General features: G+C 36.9%; 1 protein-coding gene across 8 annotated transcripts in view; it reads left to right on the forward strand.

The window, feature by feature from the left end:
- Window positions 1-18,519, forward strand: part of LOC306846292 (diacylglycerol kinase zeta-like) — a 131,699-nt gene that overhangs the window by 63,074 nt on the left and 50,106 nt on the right. Inside the window, exon 1 of one of the 8 annotated variants that reach the window (XM_079379556.1) lies at window positions 8,373-8,511. The exons of 6 other annotated variants lie outside the window; for them this stretch is intronic. The gene's annotated coding sequence lies outside the window, so the exon portion shown is untranslated. Of the gene's footprint in view, window positions 1-8,372; window positions 8,512-18,519 lie in introns of those variants that run through there. One more of the 8 variants, XM_079379555.1, reaches the window with a different exon arrangement.

The following is an 18,519-nucleotide window of genomic DNA, read 5'->3' on the forward strand; positions in this document are numbered from 1 at the left end:
GGTATTGAGGGTGGTACATTCACTCCCCCCACTTACAATCCCTGCCGGACCTGAGACTCGAACTCACAACCTTTGGATTACGAGCCCGACTCTAACCATTAGGCCACAATTTCCCTTAAATTAGTAGTAGTCAATTGTGAATATTGTGAAATATTATATAGTTTTTGTGGAATTCAGAAAGAAAATTTAAAAAAGAACAGCATTTATTTTACATAAAAATCTTTTGTAACATGTCTAACGTTTTAATGGTATAGTGTAAATTTAATAAAAAATCACCAATATACTTACCCCTGGTTTCACAGACAAGGCTTAAGCCTAGTCCTAGACTAAAATGTAAGTCTGAGCTGTTTCAACTGAAATAAACTTGCACTGACTGCCTTTTTGTCTCAAGATGCACCCCAGTAATGTTTTTTTTCTAAGCATGTTTAAAAAAGGCCTACTTAAATGTCCTAATTGAACTATGGCCTAATCCTGGTTTAGTCTAAACCCTGTCTGTGAAACCGGGCCTATATTTGCAAGAAGTAAATGATCAAGTTTAAATATATATAACAGTAAATCACAACTGAATTAGAAATGGGAACATTGGAGTGGGAACATTTTATGGCCCTTTTTATTTTATGCACATTTTTTATGGTTTGGCTAGCTGTATTGATTTCTAGCAAGTAGAGAAACAGTTTTTTTTCATAGGCAGTTCACTTCTCTTATTTCTATGGTGCAGACGGCACCATACAGCAGCCGAAGCAAGAGGAGGCGTACAAGTATAGTGCTGGGAGCCGCTCAGAAAAAGTTACCTGCTAGGTCACTATTCATTTTCACTGAGAGGGGTGGAACGGATAGTGGGCGCAGCGCTGTGAAAATGCTGCAGCTGAGTGAGAGAAATACATGTGTGGGCGCCCCAGAGAACACTGCCGCTCTAGGATATCGCCTATACCAGGACCCTACTTCTGCTTCTTACATGGGCCATGTGCTGCTGTTAAGATGGAGATCTGTGTATAGATCCTGCTCAATAGGTCTGCTCTCCATCAAAGTGGCTGTTTTTATTTCTTTCTTTTTTATTTATCAATTTTTTATTTGTTAATGCATTACATGGCTTATAAAAAATTTGGTACCTGCCAAAAAATAAAATAAAATAGTTGCATGTCAATGTCAATTGCCTATGTAACAACCATCTCGGCCTGCTGCTGGAGCATGACTGATAGTGATTCTGTGTTCTAAAGTACAAGAGCTCTTGGATAATGGATTAACTAAACCAAACCCCACACTGCCTGACTTAGATTAAGCATGAAGTTCTTTATGGTTTTATATTGCTTAGTGTTATACTGATGAACAAAAGCATCAATTAAACACACTCAAGAGAAGAACACCACACACAGAGAAAGTCCTGATCTATGAGCCGAGGAACTAAATTATTGTTCACCGTTTGTGTTTTATAGCAGCATGTGTGTGTTGGGTGTGTATGTAAGTTCAAACTTTTCTGTTCACCGTCATTCAATTCTCTTATCTCATTTTTTGCTACTGCTATTTTTCGACCTGAAGTGATTGAATATCTTGCACTAAAGAGGATATTGTTCTTTGTATGATTTAAAATCATTCAAGCAGCAGCTTAACAGAATGGTTTAACAAAAAAGGCCTATCATGTCAGGTAGCTATTCTATATAATAAAAGTGGCCCATTTAACTTATGCATTATATTCCAAGTCATATGATGGCTTTGTGTGACAGAAATTTGCATTTTTCTAATCTAAATCTAATTTGGTGGTTTTTTTTATTTTTTATATTGCATAAATTTAGGAATACCTTTTGAAATTTTTGATGTGCTTCCATGCAAAGACATGCTTTTGTGAGCTATATTTTTAGTTTACTGCAGAATATTCAGATGTCCCATGCATATAACATCCGTGACATGCAGTACATCTTATTTCGATCTAAAGGGTGTAGATGAGTTTAAAGCCATATGCATACAGTCATACGATGATGTTTTTTTGTGTTGTGTGTTTGAGCACACCTGTGTTGGTTTAAGCAGAAGAGGTGTGTCTTTGTCATTAATCACGACATTCTGCCCGTCTGACAGGTTATGTGTAAGAATAAACACTACCTATTTACTGATATGTGTCAGTCTACAGTAGAGTATATATATGAGTGCCATAGAATCAAACGTGATGTTTGGAAAAGTTTGAATTACAGCTGGTCTAATCATTAAAAGAAATCACTAGTGTTTGGACAGTTTGATTTCAAGCTAATGAATATCCTTTCTTTTTCTCTCCCTCTCACTGGTTCTCCTAATGGCTAAATCATCTGTCATAGGTAAGTATCCGTGTCTTGTTTGAAAGCATCTCTTCTGTTGACACAGTCTCTGGGTAAAAGGGGGATCTTGTACCATTTTATGTGTGTGTGTGTGTGTGTGTGTGTGTGTGTGTGTGTTTTACTTGCATCAGGAGTAGAGTGCCTCTCCTTACTCATTTTTATTCCATTTTTCACCCTCCCACAGGGCTTTCACAGTATCAAAATTTCAGTAGTCAACACCAATAACAGTTCCACACACTATTATGTCACACAATGTTCAAAAATGTGGGGTTAGTAAGATTTTTTTTTAAAGAAAATACTTTTGTTCAGCAAGGATGCATTAAACTGATGAAAAGTAACACTAAAGACATTAAAAATGTTATTTAAAAATTATGTTTTAAATAAATGTTCCTATGTTCTTAATTCATCAAAAGAGTCTTTAAAAAGTATCATGGTTTCTACCAATATATTAAGCAGCACAGATATTTATTGAGCACCAAATCAGCATCTTAGAATGTATTTGTGTTCAAATACAGTATATGAAACCCTGTTCTTTCAAAAACATTTTAAAAAAATCTTACTGACCCCGAAACTTAAGTTTTGTAGTTAATGAAGTAAACTTGAAAAACAAAGAAATAAATTCTAAGCAGTGAGTTGTTTTGCTATTGAATAATGATATAATAGGCAGGTTTATTAGGCTGCATATGCACAGATTGGATATTGTGCAGTATCAATTTTTTTTTATAACTTATAAAGACAAACCTCGAGAGTATACATCACAGTGCTCTCCAACACATGGAAACATATCGGCTTGGTACCAAACTACTGGTATTTTTGACATCACTGCTCTTCCACTGGGAATAGCAGCCATCTGCCACTGAAACAGTCTCTGATCCTTTTCCCTATTAACACACACACACATACTCTCAATAAGGTCACCAGCCACTATTCACCTGTCACAATCTCTCTGTATCTATCTGTCCCTGTCTCAGTCTCTACATGTTTTTCCACCCCTCTGTCTCATTCAAGGGTAATCAGGCAAAGATAAAGGGACACAGGGAAAAAGGAGTGAGGGAGCACAAACACCAAAAATAATCTGATTCTCCAGGGCTCAGGCTCTTCAAGTAAAGTGTGCGGGGTGTCACTTTTTACACGTCTCATATCTTATTTTCTCACTCTTGGATCTCTTTTGTGGTAGCCCTTTTGAAACTGTGAGACTGTGACTATTATTTCTGCTGAGTGTAAAACAACTGTGTGAAATTTGTTGTCAAAAAAAAGATTGATTAAAAAGAGGGGTTTTTTGTTTAAAACCTCATTACTACATCAAAAATGAAGCAGGGATGCTTGTTATGGAGTAAACGACCTGGCCTGTTAAGTGATATTTGTAAGATGGATTGTGTTTATTGATGTAACCAGACAGAATCAATATCTACTTATTTCTCTGAAGCAAGCGATCTTCGTTATAATCAGACCTGGATGAATTTTGTTTGCTAAAAGCACTGCCATTGTGATTGCTGATGTTACAAGAGTAATAAAAAGATGTTGCTTGTTAACAGCATGTTAGCCTCTCTGACCTGCCCATGGAGATTCTACTCTGGAGTCTTTGTATGTCTGGTTTTCTGTCTTGAGGTTATGAGTCTCTCTTTCATAGACTGGCCTGTGACCAAGGAGCTGAATAATGGTCTGTTTGCAGAAGGTTGAAGTATGGTGTTTTAATACATAGACATTCAGATGCACTGACTTCTGTGTTTGTGTTTGTATGTGGAACTTGTATTGTGTTCACTTTTTTCAGACAGTCATACTGTTTTATTTTATTTTTTTCGAATTTTCACTGTTAATGCGATTCAGTAGTATTCTCAGGACATTATCCTGGTGTACTACACATTATCTTATGATATGCTGCCATCTGGTGGATAGGTATACATGTTGCAGAATGGAAATGGTATACAATACCATTCAAATGTTTTGGGGTTGTAAGAATTTTTAAAATTTGTTTGCTTGTTGTTTTCTCATGCTTATCAAGACTACATTTATTTAATAAAAAATACAGTAAAAATATTAAAACTGAGAAATTTTATTTACAGTTTAAGCTACGGCTGTTTTTTTATTTTGAGATCAAAATGAGAGAACCACCTGCAATTTCCTAATTTTCAAGGTCACGGCTTTGTCTTATTTGAAGTTATCCTAACAGGAGTAGAAGGGCACTTTTTTAAGCATATGTCATAAATGAATTGTATTCTGAAGCACAGTATAAAAAACTCAAATGAGATATCTGACAAAGAACTCTGATCAAAATTAGACGACGCTTACAGATACCGCCAGGTTGTTGGTGTTAATTTGGCACCTGGAGCTAATTTCCTTAATTATGACAAACCCTATTTAACTGGCAGCAGCATTTCTCCAGGTGTCACTGAGATTACAAGAATGATGCACTTTAAGTATGAATTTGTGTGATTTAAGAATTTGTTAGGCAATGCATGACACACTGTTACACCTGTAATATTAGCTTCTGACCAGCAGGTGCCTCACTTTCTCAATGCCTGCAAACAATCTGTGTGCTCACACATGGGTGTGTGCAGGAGGAGAATGGCTGATTAGATGGCCTATGAAGATTGAGCTCTCAGCGGATATGACTGACAGCTGGCCTTAGGTGGTAGCTCAAATGATTATCAGGTAATGATGTGCTGTGACACCCAGACAGAAGCAGCGACAGTTGCTGTGGGAGACGGTTATCCGATGTCTGAAACAGCAAGTTCAGTTCACATACGGAAAATAAATATACAGACAGGTTTTGCTTGTGTTCCTTGTTTGCGAGGTGACTCACACTCCCTCTCATTCCTCCCACTCCTGCCCTCAGAGATGGAGTTCTAAATATAATCTCCTTGTCTGGTTTATGAAATGCTGATCTAAATCCCTTCTGTCTCGAACTATCAAGACTATCAAACCACAGTGTCTAATTTGTGTGTTGAGCAGTGAAACATTAGCTGCCACACAGGCTCTAAGCAGCACCTTTACCATATATGGCAGATGCAGAAGCACGCATGATTGTTCATCTAACGGCTGTTTGGTGAAGCATCTGCATAGAACAGACTCTTTTTGTGTGTGCACATGCATATCGAGTAAGTGTTCGTGTGGGTTCAGGTGTGGGGGAAGGAAGTGTACAGAGTGTATGAATGCATGTGCAAATGTTCACGTGTTTCAGTAGAAACGCTTTTTTAGTTTCTGCTACAAATTCGCTTGTATTATGTTCAGATTTTGGGTACAGTTCTCTCTGGTGGCGGTCAAATTGATCCTAATTGCAATAATAATAATAATAATAATAAAAACCTTTAACATTAATACTACATGAGTACTCAAACATTACAAAACTTTTTTTTTTTTTTTTTACATTTTAAATAGAGCTGCATGATTCTGGATAAATTGAGAATCACAATTTTTTTTGTCTCAAATAGAGATCACAATTCTCCCACGATTTTTAACTAAACAAAATGTGCGACAAAATATTAATCGCCGCAGTCTATTTAACATTTTTCAGAATACATGACATGACTGTTTTCAGCATATTACTTTGGCACCTGCTACAGATCCATTTATATTTAACAGATAACTATTTATTTTGCTCATTTGCTAGCTAAAAGACTTTTGTTTTGAAGTGTCTCACCATATGAATCAGTCAAAACCGCTCAGCTCAACTAACCAATCAGTTTGCGCTCCAAACACAGTAAACACACCCACCTGAAAACATTTTGGAATGGCAGAAAGTAGTAAACCTAATGCAGGTGACATGAATGGTTCTGGTTTCTGATTCTACATTATTGAAATGCTGCTGAATTGCTCCTGCTGTTGGTTATTGCTACTGCCAATACATACAATGATACGGTGCTATGAGTATTTAAGACATACTGCTGCTGCACAAACAGCATATAAAATAACCTGAAGTACAGGTTCAGTACTGTATCTATACAGGTGGAGCTGGGGAGATGGAGGGTTTCAGAGGAACTCTGAAAGCATGCTGCGAAATGCTCCAGTGAATGCTAACCTGCCATTTAAATGTAAAGCTGCAAGCACGTTGGCTATGTTTGAAACATGAACCAATCAGCTTGTGCCAAGCAATTTAACGCTGTGAATATCATATAGCGTTAAGGACCCATCAGCCTGCGCCATCTAGTTTCATGGCAGAACTTGTCACTTAAAAGTCTCCCAATGCATAAATGTAAAAACTTTAGGTTAGAAACTGATATAATACATAAAAAAAAACAGAAAAAAGCAGGTCTGAGGAACAATGAAATGTGCATAATTAGATATAAATCATAATAGAAAATGTGTATGCACATTCCACAATGCATTGAATTGTTGACACTTTGCAGGCATATTCATGACCCTAAAGCTAAAAGAGAAAAGTCAAGAAAAAAAAAAACAACAACATAGGTTAGCCAGTAATTAAGAAAACTGAAAAATTCAAACCACAACACTGCAGCATAATGTGTGGGTTTTAACCTTCTTTCTTTTTTGACAAATTTCCGTTTTTCTTGTGCATTTTGTGAAACAGAAACTATGAAACTGAGAGCATGGTTGTGTGTATGCTTGCGTGTTTCTGTGTGTGTGGTAGATGCCGTGAACGGCTCAGTCTGAGCTAGGTCTATCAGTCATCATAGGACAAAATCTGTTGTGGTCCAAACACACGAGCAGCGTTCAGACGCACCCATACATACACACACACACACACACACACACACTGCTTGCGGCAGTGGCATCACATTCTGATCAAAGGGACTGTTACCGTCTCTCTGTCACATCAGAGTTAAGAGACATTCACACACTCTTTCCCCCGGCACAAACACGCATACCCATGTACACACACATGCACACACACACTCACTCACTTTGACACATATACAGCTGGCTTTAGGATGTTTGTGGTTGATGTCCTCCCCATAGGAAATCGGGTGTGTGTTTGTGCGTAAAATAGTAACCTTGCTCATGGGCTGGTGGGGGAGTTGAGAGGATGTTAGCTGTTTAAAAAAAGACAGTTTGATATGACCGGTGTCTCTTTTTTCTTGCTCTCAATATGCAGAGATATTGATTGATTTCCACAAAAGTATAAAAACTGTTGCCGTGAAACACTTTCAGAACATTTGTTTCTGGTGTAATCTCTCTGTCCAGCCCGACACAGTGAGTGTGAGTTTGGGTCTGGACTACAGTTTGTCCAACCAGTGGCCAACAGAGGGAGTGTTTGAGAAAAAACAGACATCATTCTTGCAAATACATTTGATGCAGAAATTACACATTTAATCTTACTTAAACGCTCATTATTAAAAGTTAACTGAATTATTGAAAAAAGCTCAATTGAATTACAATATAATTGCATATTGCTTTGGGACTCTGAAACAAATTGTTTCAGATGGATTCACAGCACCTTAAAGGAACAATCCACAAAATAAATATCCTGCCTTTTACTCCCCATGTTGCTCTAAATCTGTATAGGACTTTCTTTCCTTTCTTCTGTGCAACACAAAAGTAGATATCCTAAAAATGGAATGAAAATTTAAGGATTTTTTTGGCCCATGCAATAAAAGGCAAAGGGGTCCAATGTTGTTTGGACCCTCTCCAAAAGCTTCATGCAGGTTTGGAACATGAGGGTGAGCAAATTATATAATTAAGTCAGAGATACGAGTTAAATTGTCTTACCAGCCAGATTGCAGAGCTTATTTCATCATAAGCTTAATTATTTCTAGGAGTATTTGTGTACATGTTTGCTGTGTGTACATACATATCTATGTACATGCCAACATAGGTTCAAACTGAGCGTATGTTTTCAAGTTGTTGGTTGACTCTGATCTGCATATATGATAGGTGTTTGTGTCAGAGGAAGCATGCTTCATCAGTAGAGTCTCTGATCCCTCTCTCTTTCTCTCTCTCTCTCTCTCTCTCTCTCTCTCTCTCTCTCTCTCTCTCACCAGCTCTCTCTCTCTCTCTCTCTCTCACCAGCTCTCTCTCTCTCTCTCTCACCAGCTCTCTCTCTCTCTCTCACCAGCTCTCTTTTTGACCCTCCCACCCTCTTAGGACAAACTGTGTGCTCTCTCTTTCCCCATACCCAGTCAACCTTCTTTCTGTCTCCATTCTCCTCTTTCTCTCTCTCATTCTCTTCCCCCTCTCTCTCTTGCTTTTTCTAAAAGTTATCTGGTGAGGAATGGAGAAGACGTTTGGATCATTTTGACTCCTCCATCAGGTTGTACATTTCTCTGACTCTTCTCTCTTGAGAGCTTGATCTTGAGGTGTAGGAGTTGTAGAGTGCAGTGCTGTGTCCTTTAGACTGTGATTTGTGCTAACGGTGCGTGTGGGAGACTGGGACATGTGAGCCGTGTTAGGCGAGTCTGGTGAATCTTAAATCATCTGCGGCTTAGTTACAGTGACTCTAATCTCATTGCTGTCTGATTCTGTCATCATCTGTTGCTGCTGTTGTTTAACAGCATTGTGTTGTATGGTCCTGGGGTTTGTAGCTGTTTAAAGCCAGGTGTTGTAATCGGTGTTATATTGGTTTCAGAGAAAAAAAGAGGATATTGCAAACTGCTGTTGTTAGCAGAACTCTTCCTAACCCTGTCAGTGAAACTCTAAAAATAGTGCACTAATGCATGTTTGTGTTTATTAATAAGACACCGTAGTACACCACAGTGTGAAAGGAAAGGCTTTTAACAGAGTCAAGCAAATGATTAAACTACACTGTAAACCCGGATAAGTTGAATTTACTTAAAAAAATTTGAGGAAACTGGTTGCCCTAAAAAAAAATTTAATGTGAACTTAAAAAATTAAGTTGATTTAATTTAAAATGTTTTCTGATATCAATTAAAAAGTTCAGTTTATTTAACTTAATATGTTTTGTAATGTCAGTTAATTTGTCATTATTACACCTAGTATACTGTAAAAAAAAAAAAAAGAAAGTTGAGGCAACTTTTAATTTTAAGGCAACCAGCTTCAGCAGATTTTTGAGTTCTCTCAACTTATTTTTGTAGGAGATTCTCAACTTTTTGTTGTATAAACTTAAAACAACAGTAAACTCATAAATCTGCTGATGCTGGTTGCCTTAAAATTTTAAGTTGGCTCAACTTTTTTTTTTTCAGTGTATATTTAAGTTCAATGTACTAATTTCCAAGTTAAACCTATATCAGTTGGTTTATTTTTCCAATTTGTTAAACTTTAAAATTAAGAAAAAAGCAAAGAATTAAAGGGACATTCATGCAATTTTCTGTTTTATTTTAATTCAATTCCAAATGTTAATTTGAAAACAACAAAACATGAATTTTTCATATATATTTATACATGTTTCCCCATAAAACATGAAAAAACTAGTTTAACAAATTAACTTATTGTTAAGCACATAAACAGTCTATCTCACAATCACAACAAACAACATCAAAACTACATTTTTTTTTTTTCCCCGCTCTGCATTCACAATATTGGCAGTACTGAATTTTAGGTGCCAGCTCACCTTTTCCGAAGTTGAGCATTACCTGCTGAATGAAATATAAAGTGCTTTTCATACACTTAGGGAAGTCCAGGTGCAGGCCAAAAATCAGTCTGAAAACAATGGACATAGAAGGCCTGAGACTGGTCAGTTCATTCATTAGCAAACTTTCTTCCAAGATGATTCCCACTAGATGGGTTGAGCAGTGGACTTTCTTGATCAACACCGAGGATTCTTACTGGAGTCTGTCTTGTCAGCTGCATACTAACAGAGGAAGAAACAGATTGACAAAGACATTATCAAGTCAGTTAGATAATGCTGTTGTCAAATACTCCCCAGGTTTTTGTGCTTAATATAATTAACTTAAGTTTAGTATATACTAAAAATTATTCTTTACTACTTGACCTGGGTCAAGGTCATATGCTGTGTTCACACATGTCATAATTACTATAATTCTGAGAGGACAACATTGTGACGTTCTACTTGGAGCTGTTCATGTTCTTGGACCGGGAATTATCACTATCAACGCCTAAATTAATCTGGTGCAGTCAGGTACAGTGGTAATGTGGTACAAGTAGGAGCTCTCAGAAAATGTCCAGTTTACAGACAGTAATTATGAGTTCTACAAGAATATGAAAGCTTTTTCCAAGTAAGAATCTTGTAATTATGGCACAATTACACCATGGGATGAATGCACTTTTACATACCTGGTTTACTGTAAAAAGAGCTGGTCTTTGAAGTATCATCTGGGTGATGTCAGACTTGTCGTTGACCACTTTTCTGTGAAGAGCAAACATTAAAGTTACAGTCTTTATAAGGGCATCTGACTTTAGGGTTTATATTTAATTGTGTAGTGTGCCAGACAATAAAGTGATCAGAACAGGTCTCAGTTAACCCACATGACATACAGCTGCTCTGGAGTTTTGGTGTGAAGGTGGCATAAGTGTACGTTTTTTTGTGCATAAAGTGATTTAAATGTATGTACATGCCTGATGTGAACAAGGAAATTGTTCCGTTCTTGGATAACTTCCATGTTTGAACATAGAGAGAGGGTTTCACAGACAGGGCTTAGCTTAAAACAGGACTAGGCCTTAGTTAAATTAAGATATTTAAATAGCTTTTATAAAAATGCCTTAACTTTACTGGTGTGCATCCTGAGACAAGACAATGGCATTGACACATTTTAAGATATGTCATTACAAGGTGTTTTCAGTTAAGACAGCATGAACATGCATTTTAGTCTGGGACTAGCCTTAAGCCTTGTCTGTGAAACCGGGGGGATAATGTTAAAATAGCTGTGCTCTCTTTTAACAGTTATGAATGAGGGCCATACTTACACTTCCAAAGCATCTCTTCCATTTCTTCTTCCTTCCAAAACAAGATGGTCGTTCAGAGGGCTCTGAACCTAGACAGAACAGCCATATTCATCCGTTTTTGTATTTATACTTAAACTTACTCTTTCAAACAGAAGCCATGTCTAAAATTAAACGTGGTAAATTATTGCACTTACTATATTAGCACATCGTCTCTCCTCCATTGGAATCGCGGCTGTTGTATGACTAAAACTAAATTTACACTCCTCACAAACAACAGCTCCTCGAGTGAAAAAGAAATCATAGAAAGGAAAAGGCAAAAAATGTCACTGGCTGGTCCAAGCGCGGGGTTCAAACGCAGTTATGTCCTGCAGGCGAGTGAGAAAGCTAGCTAGCTAACGGATGAGAAATGTCCCGTTGTGTTTTTGGCACTTTAAAATGGGGTTTTTGAGTACAAGTGTGGACACGCATAGTTGGTGGAAAGTTCTACTAAAGAAGGAAATGAGAGCAGACTAACTGAATGAATGAACGGTGACAGCATGGGAAGAAATGAGAGAGAGGAACAGGAGCTTAAACAGTGTTAAAAACCGAGACTACCCAAAGTACAGCGTTAGTGAATTTCATATGTTTTATAAACTCAGAAACTGTAATATTTATATGACAGATTACATTTTCTAGACATGTATTTATGCGCACATTCTTAAAAGCAAAACACTTTTGAAATGTTCATTAGTATTTGTGTGCATGTGTGTGTAAACATCTCTAGAAATATTATTTGGATTTTGACTAATCAAACTAGAAAATTACCTAGTTTTCCCTAGAAGATAATTATGAGTTAATCCATTTATCAATCCAAAATTGGGTTATAATTGATGAAAAAAAGTAGTTGATCAAAAGAAGCAAATATTCTACCTCTATAAATTTAGTTTCTCAGTCACCATGCAGACGCATACATCTCCGAATCAGCTGCAGAGACACAAGCTTGATGAACAGTGATGATAAAAATAAATACACTTTGGAGATATGAAAGATGCAATACTACTCTATAGGTACTCAAGATTAACATGAGATTGAGCGAAACTGCATGTTATGTGCCCTTTAAGTTCCTGTATAATTACCAGGCTTTGTCAGAACTGTCAGATGTAGATGCATAATGACAAATTATGCATAAAAATATGTCTAAAAGCTGCGTCTGCTGAATTAATAGGTATCTGTGCTAATCATTGAGACATGCCAAATACCTTCAAAGCTTTATATTCACCCCCACAAATGTTGAAAATATCCGATTACGCATGGAAAAGTCAATTTGCAGAAATTCCTAAATAAATCAGGTGGAAGATTAGAAAATATATACTTTGAAATTGAAAACAGCTTTCCCCACCTCTCATTATATGCTGTTAGTAAGAGAATATGAAGCGTGGGTAGACTCAGGTCATCTTTGCTCACATTCAGTTGTAACCTACAAGCGCCCTGCAGTGATCACCAGTGACGAGGTAATAGAGAGGAGGTCGTGTCTGACTCACCCACTCACAAACACACTGAATTGAGTTTTTTAATGAATGTAGTTTCACCGAAATTCACAAAGGGATTTCAGAAAAGGGACACAGCAGCCCTTAAGCACACACACACAGGGTTATTTTTATGGCACACACTTCACAGAGTTGAACTGTGATGATGAGATGGAGGCAAGGTCAGAGCTTCACATGTATAATGGCCTGCAACAACAAGGCAGAATGCAGTCACAGCACCTGAAAGCGACTGCTGCAGCTGAGCGCTTGTATGAAACCACTGACAGCTAAAACCAACAACCAAAAGTAGGCGTTAATCTCATCAATGCGGCTCTGCTCGCTGGCGTCTCACCTAACTTTGCTTTTCCCTCGTAAAACGTGTATGTGTGTGTATGTGTTTGTGTGTAGCTATTAATCAACTTCTTTCTAACCTCTCCAAGGCCTCCTCTCATCTCCTCTCCTCTGGTAGATTGTAGTACAGTTTAACGAGCACAGGTGTCACGTTATATAATGCATTTGTGTGGAGACAAACGAAGCAACATTAGCACAGTTAATCTGTTCCACTGTGGATCTGAGAGTGTTTGTATGTGACACAAAGGCATGTCATATCCAGAAACTGCCTCTGTGCTGTCTCCCCCGCCCCTCTCTTTTGCCCTTTCTCTCTTCCTCTCTCCCTCTTTCTGTTATGTCTGTGGTGAGCTATGGTAAATTTCAGACATGTGATTGGGGCGAAAGGCATCTAAGTGAGATTTTACACTGAAAAGCAGTACATTAAATTGTACATCAACAGTAACTGACCAATGCAGTTTTTCTGAAAATAGGTGACAGCTGTCTTTTTCAAGGTGAATAGATTTCTGAAATGGAAACCGGGAGCATTTCCTAGTTTATGTATGTGTGAAATGACTGTATATATGCTGATTTGGTGCTCAAGAAAAATGTCTTCATTATTAATGTTGGAAACCATGATGCATTTTTTTTTCAAGATTCTTCAATAAGCTGAAAAAGTTGATAAAAGTTCAAAAGAACAACACTTATTCAATTTTTATTTATAAAATATATTCTCTTTTTTTAAATGTGAAATTGTATTACTCTTTACTTCATGGTTATACTACATGTCATTTCAGAGTCATTACATTGGTTTTACGGAACCATATGAAATCAACATGAATACAAAAAGTGTGTTTTTCCTTTTGTTTATTGTCATCTCTTATTTGTCAGTGACCCATAAACACATAACACTTCAGTGTAGTGTATGTGTGAGTGAGGGAGAGACAACTGACCGCAGACAGTTTAAGCGCTTCCCCTTTCCCATGGCCCGGGGCACAACCCGAGAGGGACAGCACTGTCATAATCACGCACATTTCGCACACATCACACAAAATCCTTAATGGCAAACAGAAAAAAATCAGCTGCACACAGAGAGTTCAGTTTCCCTCTGGACAAGCACACATGCGCTTACACATCCAGTCATGTACAGTGAAGCTCAACTAACACTAGATTTCAATGTTTTTGAAAGTTTTCACTGATGAGTGTGTCTGAATATCCTCTCTGTAAACCTCAATGTCTCTTAATTGTTAATGACAACAGTTAGTGGTTGTGAGGGAGTTTTAAGTGATTAAAATAAAGACACCCGACTGCAGAGAATTCTTAACTTGAATATGTTAGCTGTGATGCTTTAAAGGGGATGAATTAAGAGAATTAACTGATCTGGGAGGATTTTAGACTGTCAGCACTGTCAAATCTCAATCATTTTTCTCTCTTAACTTGTTCCCTTTTCAAGCGTCAACAGCACTACAGCCATCAAATAGTGCTTGTGTAACAAAATCACTGACTTCAGCAACATATTTCAAGACAATTGCTGTCAGAGTTTAATTGTATGCTGTAAGCAGCTTTCCCATTGTAATGCATAATCTGTATTGGCCTAAAGTCATACCATAGGTTAATAGTTTTGTGCTCTATAAGTGTATATATTTAGTTGATTTGATTTAGTATTTGTCTGATATTTGTTGAATATCTGTAATTTGAAGTGCTGCATTCTGTCATGCAGATATTAAGCCACACTCTCAGGGAAAAACTAATTTACACAAGCTGTCACTAGACTGGTACTTGTTTAAAAGGTACTAATATGTACTAATATGTAACTTTAAGGAACTAATATGTACCCTTAACGGTAAACAAGTACAAAAGTGTACCCTTATAAAGCGTGCCACCCCAGTGACAGCTTTTGTACCTTTTTTGAGAGTGTACAGTATGTGCAATTTGCTATATATTATGTCAAGTTCCATGTAGTTTAACTATAAAAACTTTTGAGACCCTATTTGTTGCACTGTCAACACATTAGATTTATTCAAATAAGGTCTGATGGACCATAATTATACAGCAATTTTAGACCAACCAGTAGGCAGCTCATCCACTAGTTGATTTTGAAAATCTGTAATTTTGCACACTTTTTCTTGTTACATATTTACACACTTTCTTCCTCTGTCTTCATTTAACCTTTGCTTTCTGAAGCACAATATTTCATGTGTTCTTCAGATCCATTTGTTTAGTCTGGCAGTGTGAATTTGGTTCATGCTGTTTAATGCATTTTGTTTAGAGCAGCGCCAGTCGCTTCTGGACATGCTCGGATCATTTACTCTTTAACACATCCTGACTGTGACTCAGTGTGTGTGTGCATGTGTTTTTAATATTGTGAAACTGCAATTTTAAAGAAGTATAACAAACATAATAGCTTACTGGGGATGATAAAATTATACGTATTATAGCACTGGTATGGTATGTTATTGTTGTAAGCAGTTCCTAAAAATCTTGCTGGTTGGGTTACACATTTGGTACGAATATGAGTGGACACAACATTTAGTGGAAACAATTTGAAATGTGTATATATCTATTTTTAATAAATTGAGGTTAGTGTTGCTGACAACACTACAGATGAAGATTTCTGCGTGGCATCTGTGTGGAGTTTTCTTTTAACAGTGTCTCATTCACAGCAAACAAACTCGTCATGCAGACAAGAGGTGGTCTTTGCATCTCACAAGGCTCTTTATAGCAGATGAACAATACTGCCCTGTTAAAGCCTGCATATGCAAATCGTCATCACAACACCAGCACTCCATAGGACTGATCAGCGCGTGTGTTGTTTATTCATTTATTTGTCTGATGCTCTTAGCTGTTTACTCTTTTAAATTATTTTGATTGTATTGTATTCACACACACGAGTTAGATCATCTTTCACCTCTGTGTCAACACTTGAGATTCGGCTTTTCTAATATCTCTTAAGCAAAGTGAAGGAAGGATCAACTATATCCTGTTAAGTTTTTGCAAAGTTGACACAAGGGCGTGGTAAAAAGTAAAAAGTCATTGATGTGCTGCCATTACCAACATGCCCTAACATTTAAAGACTTCTTGCATGCTTTGTCTCATTTACTATTGTTCATTAATTTTTTCAACTGTGTGAACTCATTTAGTTCATGTATTTTTTCATCAATATGAATTAAAGCTCATTTTCCCTATTTTTACTTTTAAATTAGCCATCAGCTAATGCTCACATAAAACACAAATCATTTAACGCTGTTAATGCTGTCATCAAATATAATGCCAGCTATTTATTAGTTATTAGCAACAACAACAAGAAAAAATCTACTTATCAGTATCAGCCTAAATTTAATCATTTTAATTTTGTGCATTTCGTTTAAGACGTCCTGACTAAACTGTTTAACATTTTGCTGTACCATATAGAAGGTAGACAGTGGAATAGAATGTTTTTGTCAATTCTGCATATGTGTACAGTTTTTCTGAAGAAGTATTAAATGTGAAGTTTCTATTTAAAGTAGCCACTTTACCAACCTTAACCTTTAACTCCAGACCACAGCAGTTTATCGTGCAATACTAACCCACCCACACACATCTTCTCTGCCGCTTTCTTGCTCTCAGATAGTGCTTTAATCTGGTCATGGTATAAGCATTAGCTCTGCTGGATTACACACACACACACACACACGCACACAAAATCCAGCCCCTTAAGACACGAGTGTCATCTGGTGCAGTTGTGTGTGTTCTGTTTGGAGAACAAACAGCCTAAAATGCTTGAAAGGGTGAAGTGACAGGCTGTGTAGAGATTAATTTGAAATGTGCAGAAATGTATAGTGTCTCATTTATGATGTTCACTGTGCAGAGTACTATAGCGTTATCCAGTTTGTCACAATTTGTTTCAGTAATGACAGTGTATGGATGTGAAATTACTTTAGACAACCTAGTGACTTCATTTGTGTGTGTGTGTGTGTTTGCTTGACTATGAGCTAAAATATTCTATTGTGTGCTCTTCTCTCAGTATGTGAGAATGCCATTCAGCATTTTAAACAAACATCTTTCTTTAAATGTCAAGATCACCATAATATCATTGAATCATAAACCAAAAACCACAGTATAATATGATACGGTACCTTTCTGTGGATCTTATCAGGAACTACATATTTAATACTTATATATTATTAATATATTTTATTAATAATATTTTATATGATGACCCCCCCCCCCCCCCCCCCCCCCCACTATTGGTAGTATGGTTTGACGTGTGTTGAGAACCACATGGAATCTTCTAGACAACTGTGAAAAGTTACTGCTGTAGACAATCTTGCAGACTGATTATATGAGACTGATGAGTTAATTGAATCGTCTATGCAGTCAAGAGGACTGAAACGTGTCTTGCAGGCTGAATATTGTCATCAAATGAGCGGATTATTGTAGTCAATTGAGTAGTATGAATGTAGACACATGGGTCATATCTATAAATTAAAGCATCGTGAAACTCTATCAGACATCTTAAGAGACTGACAGGTATGCATGTTTGCATATGATGGGGGGGATAATGGTGATATGCATTCCTTTTGGATTTTTTTGGTTTTCTTTTGCAGTATTGTTTGCATTTTTCACCTGTCACCAGATGCATTTTGTGTTATTTTTGGTGAACAGGGTCAAGTATATAGCAGAATCTGACATTTTAGACAGCTTCAGAATGCAATGTCAATGTTTTGATGTTCACTGTACCACACCTGTTTTTTTTAAATTATTATTTAAGTCAAGATTTGGTTTAGTGCAATTATCAAATTGCAAAAAAAGACTGCAGTTTAATTATATTTAAATTATTTTGATGAGCTGTTTATTTCAGAATGATGTGCTGCTCTGTGTTTGTATCATGTGCTGCACACATGTAAAAGGTGTTGTCAGCTGCTCAGTTTACAGTGAAAGCTGCTACACTAAAGCTGGATTCAGACATACATTGTGAGCTGCCTGTTTTATTATGTGTTTTCCCAATGTGGTTTTCCACCAAAATGAAAAAGCTTAAATGTTTAATGCTTAAAGACGTAAATATTTAAGAAGTAGGCCTAATTGACAAGTAATTGACTGACTGTTGAATTATTAAAAAATATGACACCCGAGGTGGTAATGCATCATTTCATCAGCTAGTACTGAAGGCGAGAGAGAGCATGAGTGAATTACCTCAGTCTGTGGGGAGCTCAATAGTGTCCGGCAACCTCAGCAGTGCTGACAACAAATTTCTGACATTACTATCATTTTTATGGTTTGAGTAAAAAGAATTAATAATGATAAAAAAACAACATTATTTTATAGTATTATGTTTAAATTGACTGGGTAAAACAACAGTGTGTGTGTAGTTGTGGCAAAGAAAAAATGGCAAACGCAAAGACATTTTTTCCACTCTGTTCAGTTTGGACACTGAGAAGGTTCTTGTAAAGAGTACATCCAAGCTCTTAAAGCATCTCTTTCTATTGGCATCAATGTGTGGTCTCTTTGTTCTTTTGCCTGGATGTTTTAGCAGCAGCAATATATGATTTCTTATTTAGATTAAATGTTTACATTTGTGGTTCAAATCGTTCGCTGTAGGTAGTGACAAAATAATCGCAATACAAGTTTTTGGCCAAATCTTGTAGCCC

The sequence above is a fragment of the Barbus barbus genome (genome assembly GCF_936440315.1).
Source record: "Barbus barbus genome assembly, chromosome: 1".
Classification (NCBI taxonomy): domain Eukaryota; kingdom Metazoa; phylum Chordata; class Actinopteri; order Cypriniformes; family Cyprinidae; genus Barbus; species Barbus barbus.